Consider the following 18,771-nt stretch of genomic DNA (forward strand, 5'->3'; position numbering starts at 1 on the left):
AACGTTGCACGGCCGCGCAATTGTCAGTTAAAGCGACGCAAAAAAGTGCTCTGGTCAGGAAGGGGGTGAATCCTTCCGGGGCTGAAGTTGTTAAGGTGGTAAGTAAATTCACTTGGTGCCTTATCTGCATTAAATTGGCCTCAGAATCTGTGTAATTTATGTGTATCGGGTTTAAGGCTCGGTTTCCGCTTGTGCGACTTGTTATGCGACTTGAAAAATTAGAGAAAGATGGATAGCCGCACTCCAAAGACCGTTGAGGTTGTCTTTAATAAACGAACAGCAAATACATCACAGGCTTACATTAATAGAAACAAGGGAACAGCCGACGCGTTTCGCACTGGGTTAGTGCTTATTCATGGCCTTGTTATGCGACTTGGCACTGAAAAGTCGCATGACAAGTCGTACCCCATGATTTCCAATGAGTACCATTCGTATCTGTGCGACTTCAAAGTAGTCCCTGCACTACTTTGATCCCACTTTGATGCGACTTGAGGTCCATAGACCTCAAGAATACACAGGCATTGCTTCAAGTCGTGGCAACAAATTGTGGTAAAATCGCAGCAAAAAACTGCGGCAAAATCGCACGATAGGGGATAGTTTTATTGCATTTTTATTTAAAAAAAACTGTTTTACTACTAATGGCGGCGATCTGCGATTTCTTTCGTGACTGCGACATTATGGCGGACACTTCGGACAATTTTGACACATTTTTGGGACCATTGTCATTTTCACAGCAAAAAGTGCATTAAAAATGCATTGTTTACTGTGAAAATGACAATTGCAGTTTGGGAGTTAACCACAAGGGGGCGCTGAAGGGGTTAAGTGTGATCTCATTTGTGTTTCTAACTGTATGGGGGTGTGGCTGTAGGTGTGATGTCATTGATTGTGTTTCCCTATAACAGGGAACACGCAATCAATGACGGCGCCACGGTGAAGAACGGGGAAGCTGTGTTTACACACAGCTCTCCCGTTCTTAAGCTCCGGGGACCGATCGCGGGACTCCAACGGCAAAAGGGTCCCGTGGTCCCAGTCACGGAGCTTCGCCCGCGACCCACGACTGGTCACTTAAAGAGGACGTACCTGTACGTACATGTGCCCAGCCGTGCCATTCTGCCGACGTAAATGTGCAGGAGGCGGTCCTTAAGTGGTTAATAATCGGACATGTTAGAAATGTTTTGAAAAACGAACGATTTTCTAATCAATGATGGTAGAATCGCGGGAGAAATGTAATCGAAAAAAAATGCGCATGTGCAAGAAAATAAAATTCCGGAAAGAAAATAAGATTTCCAGCCACAAAAATTATTTTCTGTAGGAACATGAGGGGAAATTGAAGGTTTGGTTGGTCGAATTTCGAAATCAATGGTGGCGCCATCGGATCACAAAACGCACAAATTTTCTGATTTTGAAAAGAAAATTCTTTCACATTTCGACCATGTATGCCTTAAGGGATGAAGTGGCAACCCTTATGCCCTGTACACACGACCGGTTTTCCTGAAAAACTGCGATGAGAGCTTTTGGCCGGGAATTCAGACCGTGTGTATGCTCCCTCGCAGTTTTTCCGACGGGAAGATTGCCGAAAAAGAAAAGAGGAGTAGGATCTTTTTTTTCCCGTTAGGAAAAAATCCTAGCAGGAAAACCGTTCGTCTGTATGCTTTTCCGGCAGGTAAAAAAAACACGCATGCTTGGAAACAAATCGACGCATGCTCAGAAGCATAGAACTTAATTTTCTCGGCTCGTCGTAGTCTTTTACGTCACCGTGTTCTTGGCAGTCAAAAGTTCACCGGACTTTTGTGTAATTCACCGTACACACCAATCTGGATTCCCGGCGGTAAAAAGTCAGCCGGGAAAACCGAGAACCTGCTTGGTCACTTTTCCCGTGTACACACCAGAGGTTTTCTCGTCGGGAAAACTGCAGTGAGATCTTGGCCAGGAATCCCGGCTGTGTGTATGCTCCACCGCAGTGTTTCCCATAGAGAAACTGCCAGGAAAAAGGCCGCCGGGAATCACGGCAGGAAAATAGATTTTTCATTTTTCACGCCGCGCCTATCAGTGTCCCTGTTGGGAAAACTGCCATGGAGCATACACACGGCCAGTTTTCTCGGCCAAAAGCTGTCATGGCAGTTCTCCAGATGGGAAAAACTGGTCGTGTGTATGAGGCATGACCAGGGGCGAACCATTGAGTCACTCGGGCACTGCCCGAGGGCCCCATGCCGCTAGGGGGCCCCATCAGGGTTGCCAGGCTCAGTAAAACCAAGGACAGTATGTAAAAATCTATGATTTATTTAGATCTGTCCCTGAAATGTCCAAAACCGACATGCTTTTGATGTGAAAATCCCGAGATTTTAGCTGCCCCGCCTATGCAATGCCTCCTGGCGTGGTGACCATCTGTAAGCCCAGGGGCCCCATAATCTTCTATTGCCCGGGGGCTCCATGAGTTGTCAGTCCGCCCCTGGGCATGACTGTGTGTATGCAAGGCAGGCTTGACAGGAATTCCGTCAGGAAAACCGTTGTTTTTTTATTCGACGGGAAAATCGATCTTGTGTATAGGGCTTTAGGCTCTGTTTCCACTATTGCAACCCCAAAGTCGCACGATTTTGCCTCAATTTTTTTACCGCGACTTGAAGCAATGCCTGTGTATTCTTGAGGTCTACGGACCTCAAGTCGCCTTAAAGTGGGACCAAAGTAGTACAGGGACTACTTTGAAGTCGCTGCGACTTGAAGTCTCACAGATATGAACGGTACTCATTGGAAATCGTGGAGTACGACTTGTCATGTGACTTTTCAGTCCCAAGTCGCACAAGTGGAAACCGAGCCTCATGCCCGCCTACACACGACTGTTTTTCGGGTTCTAAAAAATTAAGTTTTTTTTGTCTTTAAAAACGATCGTGTGTGGGCTTCAGAGCATTTTTCTGGTTCTGAAAAACGGGCAAATTTTTTTTCGAACATGGTCAATTTTTTCACAATGTTTTTAACGTTGTCGTGTGTGGGCTTTAACGACGTGAAAAATCCAAGCAAGTTATGAAACGGGAGCGCTCGTTCTGGTAAAACTACCGTTCGCAATGGAGTAAGCACATTCATCACGCTGTAACAGACAGAAAAGCACAAATCGTCTTTTACTAACACGAAATCAGCTAAAGCAGCCCAAAGGGTGGCGCCATCCGAATGGAACTTCCCCTTTATAGTGCCGCTGTACGTGTTGTACGTCACTGCGCTTTGCTAGAGCATTTTTTTTTCGCGGTCGTGTGTAGGCAAGGCCGTTTTAATGATCAAGTTTTAAAAAAAACGTTGTTTTTTCTAGAGCCTGAAAAACGTCGTTTTTTACAACCCGAAAAACGATCGTGTGTACGCGGCATCACTCTGGAGCAACTGCACTTTGCAAAGTGCACAGACTTGTTTGTTGCCTTTAGTATATCAACCCCCATGGTATCACCATATGCATGACACTACTATGAGCCTTATGCCGCGTACACACAATCGTTTTTCGGCATGAAAAAAAACGTAATTTTTCAGCATGACCAAAAAACAACGTTTTTCCAACTTCATCATTAAAAACGACGTTGCCCCACACACCATCGTTTTTGAAAAATGATGAACAAAGCGCGGTGACGTACAACACGTACGACGGCACTCCTAAAGGGGAAGTTCTATTCGCCTTTGGGCTGCTTTTAGCTGATTGCGTGTTAGTAAAAGACGATTCGCGCTTTTTTGTCTGTTACAGCGCGACGAATGTGCTTACTCCATTATAGGTGGTAGTTTTACCAGAACGAGCGCTCCCGTCTCATAACTTGCTTCTGTGCATGCGCGGGTTTAAAACGTCGTTTTTGCCCACACACGATAATTTTTTACAACCCGAAAAACAACATTTTTTAAAACGACGTTTAAAAAATGCAGCATGTTCGAATTTTTTTTTGTCGTTTTTCAGAAGCCGAAAAACTATGTGAAGCCCACACGCGATGATTTTAAATGACGTTTTTAACCCCTTCCCGACCGCCGCATGTACATATACGTCGGCAGAATGGCACGTACAGGCACATTGGCCTTCTAGCGGTGTGGTGCTGCATCGATCGAGTGATCCCCTTTATAGGGGAGACTCGATCGATGACGTCATTCCTACAGCCACACCCCCCTACAGTTGTAAACACACACTAAGTGTACACTAAATCCTACAGCGCCACCTGTGGTTAACTCCCAAACTGCAACTGTCATTTTCACAATAAAGAATGCAATTTAAATGCATTTTTTGCTGTGAAAATGACAATGGTCCCAAAAATGTGTCAAAATTGTCCGAAGTGTCCGCCATAATGTCACAGTCACAAAAAAAATCGCTGATCGCCGCCATTAGTAGTAAAAAAATTAATAAAACTATCCCCTATTTTGTAAAGCTATAAATTGTGCGCAAACCAATCGATAAACGCTTATTGCGATTTTTTTTTACCAAAAATAGGTAGAAGAATACGTATCGGCCTAAACTGAGGGAAAAAAAAATGTATATATGTTTTTGGGGGATATTTATTATACCAAAAAGTAAAAAAATATAGAATTTTTTTCAAAATTGTCGCTCTATTTCTGTTTATAGCGCAAAAAATAAAAACCGCAGAGGTGATCAAATACCACCAAAAGAAAGCTCTATTTGTGGGTAAAAAAGGACGCCAATTTTGTTTGGGAGCCACGTCGCACGACCGCGCAATTGTCTGTTAAAGCGACGCAGTCCTGAACTGTAAAAACACCTTGGGTCTTTAGGCATCATATTGGTCTGGTCCTTAAGTGGTTAAAAACGTCGTTTTTTTTTCATGCCGAAAAACGATCGCGTGTACGCGGCTTTATGGTAAAGTGTAAAATATTTCTGCTTTTTTGCACAGCCATTGGGTTCGCTGGATGGCTTTAGTAGCTGGTGATAAATCTTGCACTTGTTGTCCAGATCTGCTCATATGAATGTGATCCGAGTCTTCCCCCCGACTCTCCGTTAGGGAAGTGTGAAGACCAGGTAGGTATCACCATTGGTATGACCCACGCACACTACATGGACACACATGAACTCTGACACCATCCTTGGTGACTGTGCTGCACATTTCCACCTCCAGCAAAGCCTTCAATGAATGGGTAATGGGGGGGAGGAGGAGGGAGGGAGTGCTGGGAGAAGAGGAGAAGAGAAGAGTAGAACAATCCATGGTGAGAATACAAGACGAGTCAGCCTCAGCACCATCAAGGGAGGATGGAGAACCCAGGAGTGGGGTGAGTGGTGGACAAAAGCAAATTATTAATCAGGAAAAGAAAAGAAAAAGCATGAGAAGAATGAATTGGAGGAGAAAGAGGGGACAGCTGCGGGAAAGGAGCAGGGCAAAGCCGGAGAGGATAGCAGAGGGGGCATAGACACAAGACCAGATATAAAAAAAAAAAAGGGGATGAAAGGGAGAGGGAGGGAGGAGGCGTGGTGTGGCGATATGGAGAGAAGTGTGTGAGACTCCTGCAAAGGGAGGGAGACAGCAGAGGAAGTGACTGGGAAATGGTAATAGAGAGAGACCCTACAAATCTGGATTCTCCCCCCCCCCACCCCCCCTGCACCTGCTTCGTAAAACACGCGGGGGTCCTACCCACACGCCGGTTATAAATATGCACCGCAGACGCACTGCATCCTTCTGATGGCATGTCATCACTGCATGCATAGCCTCCTCTCTCTTCCAGCACGGCGTATGCACACCTCATCCTCCCCGCTGTCCATTTCTCTGCACTGACAGGCACTTCACATGCACCATCCGCCTTCGTCGTGCACACAACAGCTCCTCGCCCCCCCAGTCTTGGGTTGTTGTTTTTTTTTTTTTTCGGAAAGAGGCCTGCAGACCACATCCCAACCTTATGACCAAAGCTTCTTCTTCTTCTTTATTTATTTATTATTATTATATATATATATTTTTATCTTTTTCCTTTTTGGAGGTAGAAGACCCTTCATTGGGACGAAGAAGGTAAACTAAGAGGGAGAAAAAAAAAGGGACACCCCCCCCAACCAACCACCACCACCACCGTTGAGTTTGGACCAAGACCGACCCTGAAAAGGCATCATCTCTGCTCCTCAGGATTCTTTCACGTATTCTGTGCTACATGCCGTCTTCCTGCTGTGAAAACCTCTGACTACCTCTCGAGAAGCCCTCCATTCGCCCGCACCACCAGGACCTGGTTCTCTGTGGACTCTTCAGGTTTTCTCCTGGTGGAACCGATCGCCTGTAAGCGTTTTTGTATCCTCCTCACCTGGGGAGGGGGCAAAAGGAAGACCGTCAACATGGCCTGCGCTTGGTTTCGCTGTTTTAGATTCATAGCCGCGCTCTCCCATACCGCCACGACCGCCACTGGGTTTTCGTGAAGCAACCGGCCGAGTCAACGGAGGTCTCCTGGTTGGTTTGGGTGATTTCTGGTCAACGGTAGCCCCCCTTCTTTTTCTTTTTTTTCCTGTGGGACTCTGTGCCTTAATGACATTACCTGCGCCTTGCATCGCCAGGCTGGGGGGATAGATATTGTTAGCTTGTCGTGCCCCCCCCCTTCCACCCCCAGAAGGACGTGATTACCCCCCCTCCCCGGCGGATGAGGCGGCATCTCCCCCCTCTGTGCGCTGTCTCCGGGAGACGAAGGAGGAATTGAGGAGGGAGAGAGCGGAATTGTGCCGGAGAAGGAATGGATTCCTTGTGGCTTGTCTTGGGGGGGTATTTTCGAAGAGTGTAACCCTCCCCTTCCTCTCTCCACATCAATTTTTTGCCTCTAGGCTCCCTTCATCGCTCCGGTGTGTTAGGTACTAAGGAACCAGAGAGCAAACAGGACCAAGCTCTCCAACTGCTGCATCCTCATCTATCTGTGAGTGCATTTTTTTTCTGCTCCTCATTGGGGTGGCTGGGAAATCATCAAAAGGGAAGGGGAAGAGGGGACTGCATAGCCAAGAATGTCCACATCCTGGTGGGTGAAAAATAAATAAATATATAGAAATATATATATATATGATAATTGACTCAGGGGCCCTTTAAAAATGGCGGTGCAAGGGGAACCATTGAGCCTTGCCAGATTCGGGCTTGAGACAAAGAGGGAAAAGATGGTGGGCTGCAATGTTTGTTGGGTAGAACGATGGAATGGCCAATAATTTGGTTGACTTCTCCATGGCAAGGCTTTGGGACCAGATGTTGATGGTGGTAATAAGGGGAGGGGGGGTTGCTTACCAGACCAGGCCTGTTTGGGCTATGGGCACAATGCTGGCAACCAGAGTACAACAAGGCATATTCGAGGTTAATATGACACTTGATGAGCTTGGTAATCATGCTGTCAGGTCGCTGGGACGCTCGTCATGTGTATATAAGTATATGAGTACAAACACAGCTGATATATACATGTGTTGAGCTGTCTACACGTAGTGCTATTCACTGCTCATTTCATACAGTCAACCAGGATGTGTACACCAACCAGACACCGTAACATATGCACTCCTGTGTGGAAAGGTGCATCAGAATGTCTTTTGTTGGCACACAGATAGAAGAACATATGGGATGTACCTAACAGAAGCATAGGGCCAGCACACTATATACAATGAGATGTACCTTATAATGTAGACGTCCCATAGACCCCAATACCTAGCTCATATCTGATCAAGTCAACCGATAGCGCAAACAACATGAATACACAAAAGGTAAAAATACCATCAGAGTAATGAGAACTTGGGATGTACACAACTACCGAGAACTTGGGGAAAAAAAAAATAGCACAACACACAAGAGCAAGTGTTGACGTGTTTCATGCCAACGGGTGCTTAATCATGTGAAACACGCCAAATTCAAATATGTATTATCTAAAAAAAAGTCTCATGTATTGCTCTCAGCCTCCTTCAAACCACCAAATTTCTTTCTCTGTGATCCGACTTCCTGGTAGAGGGTGACTACGTTCATTCTTCATGGTCCCACTGTATGTAGCAACGTAGCCACCCTGGAAAAACAGGGATTGACAGGTGGAGGACCACATACTGGTATTGCTAAGATCAGGGCTTGACAAATTTGCTTTGCCAGCTATAAAAGTTAGGAGCCAGTGTCTGGTAACCAACAAAGCTTACGGGTAGAACGTGTAATATGTTCCCGAAAAGGTGAACTTATCCTTTAACCCTTTCACAGCCAGAGCAGATTTTTGTGTTTTTTTTTACACACGTTTAAAAAATTATTTTAGACCTGAAGATTACATAAAACCCCCAAACATGATCTATTTTCTGAAAACAGACACCCTAGAGCAGGGGTGTCAAACTCAATTTGATCGCAGGCCACATCAGCATTATGATGGCCCTCAAAAGGGCCGATTGTATCTGTGAGATTAGATGTCCAGCGCATCCCCTTACATGAGATGTCAAGAGCCACCCCACCATCAGAAGTTGAGTCTCCCACTCTCCCTTACATCACAGTGCATCCCCTCTTATGCTGCTGCTGGGAAGAAGCTGGATGCATTGTTTGAAAGCTGAAAGTAAGGGTCTGGAGTTGGGCCAGAGGAGGGCTGGATCTCTCCTGTAGCTGCAGGAGAGGTGCGAGGGCCACATGAAATGGCCCGGAGGGCCGTATTCGGCCAGCGGGCCTTGTGCTTGACACCTGTGCCCTAGAGAATAAAGTTGTGGTAGTTCCAAATTTTTGTGTCACGTGATATTACTGCACAATGTAGGTAAAAAACACATTAACCACTTAAGGACCGAGCCTCTCTCTGAGATTTGGTGTTCACAAGTTAAAAACAGTTTTTTTTTGCTAGAAAATTACTTAGAACCACCAAACATTATAAAAAAAATCCTAACACCCTAAAGAATAAAATGGCGGTTGTTGCAATACTTTCTGTCACACCGTATTTGCGCAACGGTATAACAAGCGCACTTTATTTGAAAAAAATACACTTTTTTTTTATAAAAAAATAAGACAACAGTAAAGTTAGCCCAATACATTTTTTATATTGTGAAAGATAATGTTACGCTGAGTAAATTGATACCCAACATGTCACGCTTTAAAATTACACCCGCACGTGGAATGGCGACAAACTTTTACTCTTAACAATCTCCATAGGCGACATTTAAAAGATTCTACAGGTTGCATGTTTTGAGTTACAGAGGGGTTCTAGGGCTAGAATTATTGCTCTCGCTCTACAAATCGCGGCGATACCTCACATGTGTGGTTTGAACACCGTTTTCATATGCGGGCGCTGCTCACGTATGCGTGCACTTCTGCACGCGAGCTCGGCGGGACAGGGCGTGCTTAAATTTTTTTTTTTTTTCTTATTTATTTTAGCTTTTATTTTTTATTTTTTACACTGTTATTTAAAAAAAAAAAATGTCACTTTTATTCCTATTACAAGGAATGTAAACATCCTTTGTAATAGAAAAACGCATGACAGGTCCTCTTAAATATGAGATCTGGGGGCAAAAAGACCTCACATCTCATATTTACACTACAATGCAATGGTATAGAGATGGGTGGGGGCCATCTTCCCCTCACTCGTCTCCATACCAAGCAGCAGAGAGGACCCGATCGCCTCCGCCGCTGCCGACGGCTCTGGTAAGCGGCGGAGGGGGCCCTCTCCTGCCACCGATAAAAGTGATCTTGCAGCGAATCCGCCGCAGAGACCACTTTTATCTGAAAGAGGACCGGTCACTGAAGAAGAAGATATCTGGGTTATGGTAGCTAGCTGCTGCCATAACAAAGATATCCCTCTTCAAATTGCCAACGTGCGCTGGTCCGTAAGTGGTTAAAAGTTCATTTTAGGGAGCACAAAAGCGCAGTTAAGTACCCACATTTTTGGTAAAATATAAAAGCAGAGGTTGCACCGAGTAAATAGATACCCAGCGTTCACCGTGAAATGGCGACAAACTTCAGTATCCTATATTTCCATAGGCAATGCTTTAAACGCCCTCTATAGATCATCAGTTTAGCGTTACAAAGGAGTTCTGGTGCTAGAATTATTGATCTCATTCCGGCGTGCGCGGCAAGATGTAACATGTGTATCGCAAACGACTTTTTCAGGCGTAGGCGCAAACCTCTCTTTAATGAGACATCCAGGGTCTAAAAGACCCTGCATATCTCCCCCGTGCTTCACTGAATATAATGCAATGCACACTGCATTACCTTCTTTCCCAGCCACACTGGGCGGGGACACCGAGAGGCGGACCCGGAAGTTACGTCAAACATGTGGCTGGGAAAAACTGTCAACGGGGACCCGGAAGTGACGTCACCCGTCACTTCCGGGTCAACGCGAAGGGGAGGAGAGCGGCCCTAGCTAAGATCCATACATTTATTGAAAGAAAATAAACAAAATATAAATAGCATAGCACACAAGAGCAAGTGTTGACGCGTTTCATGCCAACGGGTGCTTAATCACGTGAAACGCGTCAAAACTTGCTTTTGTTGTGTGATATGCTATTTTGGATTTTTTATTAATTTTTTTCAATACATTTATGGATCTTAGCAATAACAGTGTGCGGTAATCCACTTGTTAGTTGTCCACGTTCTGCAGTACAAGCCGGACCGGCACCTGTGTCTTTGGGGTTAGAGAGGACCGACCTGGAGCAGTGTATACTGTTTTGAACGCAGCCATCCTCTCTTGCTCGCTCCTTAGATGGACTATGGGATGTGTAGTGTGCAGAGAGCAGTGCACATGACTGCAACAAACAGAAGTGAGGAGGGATAGTGAGAGGTTTGGGAGTTTGTAAAAGATGTTATAAGGGGGCAGAAAAACACAATAAGAAACAATTTCATGAAAAATAGATTTCAGGACCATTGAGTAGTGGATGTGCATCGATTTTTTTTTTTTTAAGTCACTTTAACCCCCACCAGGTTGGCTCCCCTGGGCAAATCGCCTTAACTGTACGTCGACCCTGGAGCCGAAGCGCGTTGCGCACGCTGGCCACCTGCGATCGCTCCTGACAGAGACAGAACAGAGATCTGTCAATGTAAATAGACAGATCTCCATTCTGTCAGGGGAGAAGAGACAGAGCTCCTGTTCCTACTGTTTAGGAACACCGATCGGTCTTCTCCCCCAGTCAGTCCCCTTCCCCCCACAGTTAGAAATACTCCCTAGGTCAGTGTTTCTCAACTTCAGTCCTCAAGGCGCCCCAACAGGTCATGTTTTCAGGATTTCCCTCAGATGAAACAGCTGTGGTAATTACAAGGCAGTGAAACTGATCAAATCACCTGTGCAAAATAATGGAAAGCCTGAAAACATGACCTGTTGGGGCGCCTTGAGGACTGGAGTTGAGAAACCCTGCCCTAGGTAATACAGTTAACCCCTTCATCGCCCCCTAGTGTTAACCCCGTCCCTGCCAGTGACATTTATACAGTAATCAGTGGCTATTTTTACCTCTGATCGCTGTATAAATGTCAGTGGTCCCAGAAAAGTGTCCGATTTGTCCGCCGCAATGCCGCTGTCCCGCAAAAAAATCGCAGATCACCATCATTACTAGTAAAAAATAAAATAAAAATGCCATAAATCCATTCCCTATTTTGTAGACGCTATAACTTTTGCGCAAACCAATCAATATATGCTTATTGCGATTTTTTTTTTTGACCGAAAATATGTAGAATACGTATCAGCCTAAACTGTGGAAGAAATTATTTTTTTGGGGGGGATAATTATTATAGAAAAAAAAGTAAAAAATATAGCTTTTTTTTTCCAAAATGTACGCTCTTTTTTTGTTTATAGTGCAAAAAATAACAACCGCAGTGGTTAAAAAAAAAAAAAAAAAACACAAAAAGAAAGCTCAATTTGTGGGGGAAAAAAAACATAAATTTTGTTTGGGTACAGCATCGCACGACCGCGCAATTGTCAGTTAAAACGACACAGTGCCGTATTGCAAAAAATGGCCCGGCCAATAAGGGGGCAAATCCTTCTGGTCCTTAAATGGTTAAGCTTATCATATTTAGCACTTTGAATCTGAATGCCAACGTATTCAGGATAAGTTATAAGGGCAACAGCTGAAATTATCAGCAGCATCCAATGAGCACTCGTCTTTCCCTGGTCTGACCAATGTAAACTAATGAAAGTTGCAAGGGTTTTTTTCTGCACTACTTTAAGGTAGATGTGGACCCAACTGCTAAAATTTTATATAAGCTTTAAATCTGCATCCACATTAAAATAATGTCTGCAGATTCTCTGATGAAAGCCCCTCTTCAGGCTTTTCCTGTTATAGGGTGACAACGCTCTATCCCTGTCTTTCAATTGAGCAGCTGTGTTGTCACCCTGTCTTAGTAGACTTCTGATGGAGACTACAAGTGGCTGTTCTTAACAGATTGGGCAGGCATGGTGTTCTGCAGGGGCGGACTGACCATTGGGACTCTCGGTCACTGCCCGAGGGCCACATGCCACTAGGGGGCCCCATCAGGGTTACCAGGCTCAATAAAACCAGGGACAGTATGTAAAATCTGTGTTTTTTTTAAATCTGTCTTTGATATGTCCGTAACCGACATGCTTTTGATGTGAAAATCCTGAGATTTAAGCTGCCCTGCCTCCTGGCATGGTGGCCATCTGTAAGCCCGGGGGCCCCATAATCTTCAATTGCCTGGGGCCCCATGAGTTGTCAGTCCACCCCTGGTGTTCTGTTGTCGTCATCAGGAAGCTCACCTTGAGAAGTTCCATGTGGCAAGTGCTGGGGTTGGTGTAGACATAAAGTGGCTGCAAAGAGGCTGTAGGGGATCACAGCGCTGAGATAACACTAAGATTTGTTTTAACAAAAAAAAAAAAAACATAGCAATTGCTTGCAGTACACTGTGCTTGTGCAAACTAATTGTCATTCAGTCAGGGTTCACATCTCCCTTAACTATTGACTTGATATTTAAATCTCCAGGCAAACGGCTAAATACACAGACTGTAATTATGTGAACTGTTTTGTGGGAATTTTATGATTTTGTTTGGCCAGTCTTCAGCTCCTCTAGTTGATGGAATGGAAAATAAAGGGAGTGACGTGCAGCAGCCTATAGCAACAGACTGCTTTCATTGTGAACTGGGATGGAATGCTTTCTAAATCATTGCTGTCTGATGTCACCAAGAAGTTTTCACTTTTTTTGTGCCCTATTGTACCTACATAGGGTATGTATAAGTAGATAGGTGGGAGAGACAGAGAGGGAAAGAGAGAGAGAGAGAGAGAGAGAGAGAGAGAGGAGATAGAAGGGGAGAGAGAGAGAGAGAGAGAGAAAGAAAGAAAGAAAGAGAAAGAAAGAATTACATTAAGAGACAGAGGAAAATAGTGAACAAAATTGAAGGAAAACGGGAAGAAAGAAGGAGAGAGAGATAAGGAAAAGGTGAAAGAAAGAGAGAGAGAAGGAAAAAGAAAGAGAATGAGGAAGAAAGAGACAGAGAAGGAAAAGGTGAAAGAAAGAAAGAGAGAGGGAAAAAGTCAAAGAAAGAGAACGAGAAAGAAGGAGAGAGAAGGAAAATGTGAAAGAAAGAGAGAGGGGAGAAACAGAAAGGAGTGAGAAAAATGGAGAGAGAGAAAGACGGAAGAAATAGAGTAAATAAGGAGAAGGAGAAAGAAAATGAGAAAGACTAAAGAAGGGAGTGAGAGACAGAAAGAGATTGAAAAAAAGAGGGGTAAGGAGAGAGAGAGAGAGAGAGAGGGGGTGGGGAAGGAGAAAGAGAAAAAAAGGAGAGAAAGAATTAGGGAAAGAAACATACGGAAGAAAGAGAGAGAGAAAGAAAGAAAGAAAGAAGAAGGAGAGATGAGAGAAGAAGAAAGGAAAGTGAGATAGAAAGAAATAGAAAGAGAGAGAAAAAAGAGGAAGAAATGAGTAAGAGAGCAAAAAAAGAAAGAGAGAGAGAAAGGAAGGCATGCGAGAAAGTGAGAGAGATAAAGAGGGATGAGAAGAAAAAAAGAAAGAAAGGAAGGAGGGAGAGATAGAAAGAGAGAAGAAGAAAGGCAAAGTGAGAAAAAAAAGAGGGAGAAGGAGAGATAGAAAGAGAGAAGAAGAAAGGCAAAATGAGGAAAAAAAGAGGGAGAAGGAGAGATAGAAAGAGAGAAGAAAAAAGGGAAAGTGAGAAAGAAAGAAGATAGAAAGCGAGAGAAGAAAAAGAGGAAGAAAGGAGATAGAGAGCAAGAGAAGAAAGAGAGAGAAAGAAAGGCATGCAAGAGAGAGAGAGAGAGAGGGACGAAAAGAAAGAAAGGAAGGAGAAATAGAAAGATAGAAGAAGAAAGGCAAAGTGAGGAAAAACGAGGGAGAAGGAAAGATAGAAAAAGAGAAGAAGAAAGGCAAAGTGAGAAAAAAAGAGGGAAAAGGAGAGGTAGAAAGAGAGAAGAAGAAAGGGAAAGTGAGAACAAGATGTGAGAAAGAAAGAGGGAGAAGGAGAGATAGAAAGAAGATAGAAAGCGGGAGAAAAAAAGGAAGATAGTGAGGAGAGATAAAAAGAGAGAAGAAAGGGAAAGTGAGAAAAAAAAGAGAAAGAAAGGAGTAAGAGAAAGAGAGAGGAAGAGAGAACGATAGAAAGAAGATAGAAAGCGAGAAAAAAAAAGAGAGGAAGAAAGGGAGAAGAAGAAAAGGAAAGTGAGAAAGAAAGAGAAGAAGAAAGGAAAAGCGAGAAAGAAAAAAGGAGGAGAGATAGAAAAATGATAGAAAGCAAGAGATAAAAAAGAGAGAGGGAAGAGAGATAGAAAGAGAGAAGAAAAAAGGCAAAGGGAGAAAAAAAGAAGATAGAAAGTGAGAGAAGAAATAGAGCAAAGAAAGAGAGAGAGAGAGTGAGAGAAAGATAAAGAAATAAGTGTACATATTGGCACTAGTGCAATGCTCTTCTTATTCGAACTCATAATATATATATTACATCTCTGCCCTTCAGGCTTGCTTTCCCACACCTCCAGGGCCATCCTTTTCACAGTACATTTCCCACCAATGCCCTTTGTGCCGTGTGCCTTTCTAAAAGTCCATGGCGTTCCTCATCCCAAGGGATCAATATTAACACCAAACTCTAGTCGAAAACAAGTACAGCTGGTTATGTATTCATTAAAAAAGGTGCATTTGTACATATAACGAGCGGGGCCCTCTGATTCCTCCTCTATTGAATTGGGTTGTACTGTTTGCCCTTATGTTGTAAAGCGTTGCCCAAACTGTTGGTGCTATATAAATGCTGGATAATGATAAAAATAATAGTACCTGAATCTGTCCTCATACCATCTCCTGTAATCTCTTGGATAGCAGTCCTCTTAGTGGGAGAAGGAGGGTCAGCTCTTCAGCCAATCAGAACGCTTTTGCTTTGCACATTCCTGCAAGTCAACCACCTCAGCCCCAGAAGGTCTTTTTTCCCCCCACAAATAGAGCTTTCTTTTGGTGATATTTGATTACCTCTGCGCTTTTTATATTTTTTGCGCTATAAACAAAAATAGAGCAACAATTTTGAAAAAAACAACATTTTTTGCATTTCGCTATAATAAATATCCAAAAACAAAAAAATGTCTTCATCAGTTTAGGCTAATATGTATTCTTCTACATATTCTTGGTAAAAAAAATGCAATAAGCGTATATTGTTTGGTTTGCGCAAAAGTTATAGCGCCAGATTCTCGTAGATCGGCGTATTTTTGTGCGGGCGTAACGTATCCTATTTACGCTACGCCTCCGCAACTTAGACGGGCAAGTGCTGTATTCTCAAAGCACTTGCTCCGTAAGTTGCGGCGGCGTAGCGTAAATAGGCCGGCGTAAGCCCATCTAATTCAAATTTGGAACAGGGGGGAGTGTTTTATGTAAATAACTTGTGACCCGACGTGATTGACGTTTTTCACGAACGGCGCATGCGCCGTCCGTGGAATATCCCAGTGTGCATTGCTCCAAAGTACGCCGCAAGGACGTATTGGTTTGGACGTGAACGTAAATGACGTCCAGCTCCATTCACGAACGACTTACGCAAACTACGTAAAATATTCAAAATTCGACACGGGAACGACGTCCATACTTAACATTGGTACGCTGCATGTACGCCACCATATAGCAGGGGTAACTTTACGCTGGAAAAGGCCTAACGTAAACGGCGTATCTGTACTGCGTCGGCCGGGCGTACGTTCGTGAATTCGCGTATCTAGCTGATTTACATATTTCTAGGCGTAAATCAGCGTACACGCCCCTAGCGGCCAGCGCAAATATGCAGTTAAGATCCGACGGCTTAAGAGACTTACGCTGGTCGGATCTAATAGAAATCTATGCGTAAATGATTCTAATGCCGCATACACACCATCATTTTATGTGATTAAAAAAAACGACATTTTCTGTGAAGTAAAAAACGACGTTTTTGAAACTTCAATTTTCAAAGACGAAGTTGCCTACACACCATCGTTTTTCTCACAATGTTCTAGCAAAGCGAGGTTACGTTCCACCACGTTTTTCCATTGAAGCTCGCTTCATAAGTAGCTTCTGGGCATGTGCGGGTGAAAAAACGTCGTTTTAAACAACGTTTTTGCTACACACGGTCAATTTCTGTGAAGTAAAAGTTGACGTTTTGAAAAACGACACATAAAATTGAAGCATGCTTCAATTTTTTTTGGTCGTTTTTTAGAAGACATAAAACAACGTTTTCCCCCACACACGGTCAATTAAAGTGACGTTTTTAAAAACGTCATTTTTTTTCATCACATAAAGTGATGGTGTGTACGCGGCATAAGAATCAGGCGAATAGATACGACGGCTCAGACTCAGAGATACGACGGCGTATCTGGAGATACGCAGTCGTATCTCCTTTGAGAATCTGGGCCATAGTGTCTACAAAATAGGGCATATATTTATGGCATTTTTATTAATATTTTTTTTTTTTACTAGTAATGGCGGTGAGCAGCGATTTTTAGCGGGACTGTGACATTACAGCGAACAGATGGGACACTTTGACACTATTTTGGGACCAGTGACATTTATACAGCGATCAGAGCTCAAAATAGCCACTGATTAATGGCAGGGAAGGGGTTAACACTAGCGGTTGATCAAGGGGTTAAGCGTTCCCTAGGGAGGCATTTCTAACTGTGGGGGGGATGGGACTGACTGAGACTACAGAGAGATCGCTGTTCCTGATCACTAGGAACAGCAGATCTCTCTTTACTTCCCTGACAGAACGGGGATCTGTTTGTTTACACACACAGATCCCCGTTCTGGCTCTCTGAGGAGCGATCGTGGGTGTGAGCGCACGCCCCCTATAGCTCTTAAAGTGCCCGACGTACACCTACGGCGGTTTGCGCAGCCGTGCCAATCTGCTGCAGTATAATGACAGCAGCTGGTCGGCAAGCGGTTAAACCTGCTTAAAGAGCAGAGTGACAGCTTCATCAGTGTGCTGATTATTATTATTATACAGGATTTCTAGACTGCCAACTGTTAGCGTAGCGCTTTAGAAAACAAATGGTACAGTAACAACACAATTCAATACAAGAAGGTTAGGAGGGCTCTGCTCCTGAGAGCTTACAACCTGAAAGGGAGGGACATGTGATACAAAAGGTAATAACTGGGGGGAATGAGTTGACGGTGAAAGTATACGTTTTTAGGTAGAGGCGGAAAAATTCTCTACGGCTGATTCTATTCCAATGGCCAATCACAGGTTGGATAAGGAAAAAAAGGGGCACCAACCTGGCTGTACTGTCCAGGAAAAGTGCCTGGACCACAAGGCTGGCTGAACACAATTATAATACAGGTAAAACAGTCAGGGCTGTCTTAAATATTGATTGGACCCTGGGCAAACATTTTCTTGGTCATTTTCAAATCAACTATTTGCAGGCAGAGCGGACTCAAGGGGCAGCTGTTTTGGGCCCTACAATAATGACTGGGCCTGGGGCAGCTTCCCCTTTTGCCCTGCGTTAAAGATGGTCCTGCCGTCTTTAATTTTGATTGGACCCTGGGCAAATATTTTCTTGGTCATTTTCAAATCAACTAGTTGCAGGCAGAGCGGGCTCAAGGGGCAGCTGTTTTGGGCCCCACAATAATGACTGGGCCTGGGGCAGCTGCCCCTTTTGCGCCCTGCGTTAAAGATGGTCCTGCTGTCTTTAATATTGATTGGACCCTGGGCAAACATTCTCTTGGGCCCTCCCAAATCCACTTATCAATTATTTATGGGGCTCAAGGGGCAGCTGCTTTGGGCCCAACAACAATGACTGGGCCTGAGGCAGCTTCCCATTTTGCCCTGCATTAAAGACAGCCCTGAAAACAGTTTATGCATATGTGTATTTACTGTGTATTTAGCTGGTCACCAGTTCATCTTATTGTATAAATACAATTCACATGCAAATTAGCTGCACAGTAGGAAGTAGAGAGAAAAACACATAAAATGCGCACTTCTATGGAATATAAGATACACCAAAAAATACATATTACAATACAAACAAGGTGACATAGGGGTTTATTTACTAAAGGCAAATCCACTGTGCACTACAAGCGCACTTGGAAGTGCAGTCACTTTAGATCTGAGGGGGACATGCAAGGAAAATAAAAAAAAAACAGCTATTTTGCTTGCACATGATTGGGCAATAGAAATCAGCAGAGCTTCCCCTCATTTCAGATCTTCCCCTCAGATCTACAGCGACTGCACTCCCAAGTCTGTATCAGCCATTCTCCCTGGAGGTCCTCCAGAGGTAGGGGTAGGTAGCTGTGGCTGATTGACCTCCATCCGATAGTGTCTGCATAATTCTGGGGCCAGTGCCACTTGGCAGAACCAGCTGCATGACACCAATTATATTTTTAGCTGTGTGTAAGGGGGCCATTCTTCTCACTGACCACCAATTTAAGGAACAATATTCCCACTGACCACCAACGTAAGGGACATTATTGCCACTAACCACCAATA

At 44.1% G+C, this 18,771-nt stretch overlaps 1 protein-coding gene across 2 annotated transcripts in view; it reads left to right on the forward strand.

Moving 5' to 3' along the window:
* Nucleotides 1–5,572: 5,572 nt before the first annotated feature.
* Nucleotides 5,573–18,771, forward strand: part of GRIK5 (glutamate ionotropic receptor kainate type subunit 5) — a 447,945-nt gene continuing 434,746 nt past the window's right edge. Inside the window, exon 1 of one of the 2 annotated variants that reach the window (XM_040327322.1) lies at nt 5,573–6,840. The gene's annotated coding sequence lies outside the window, so the exon portion shown is untranslated. The remainder of the gene's footprint in view (nt 6,841–18,771) is intronic. The other variant, XM_040327323.1, reaches the window with a different exon arrangement.

The sequence above is a fragment of the Rana temporaria genome, chromosome 10, assembly GCF_905171775.1.
Source record: "Rana temporaria chromosome 10, aRanTem1.1, whole genome shotgun sequence".
Taxonomy (NCBI): Eukaryota; Metazoa; Chordata; class Amphibia; order Anura; family Ranidae; genus Rana; species Rana temporaria.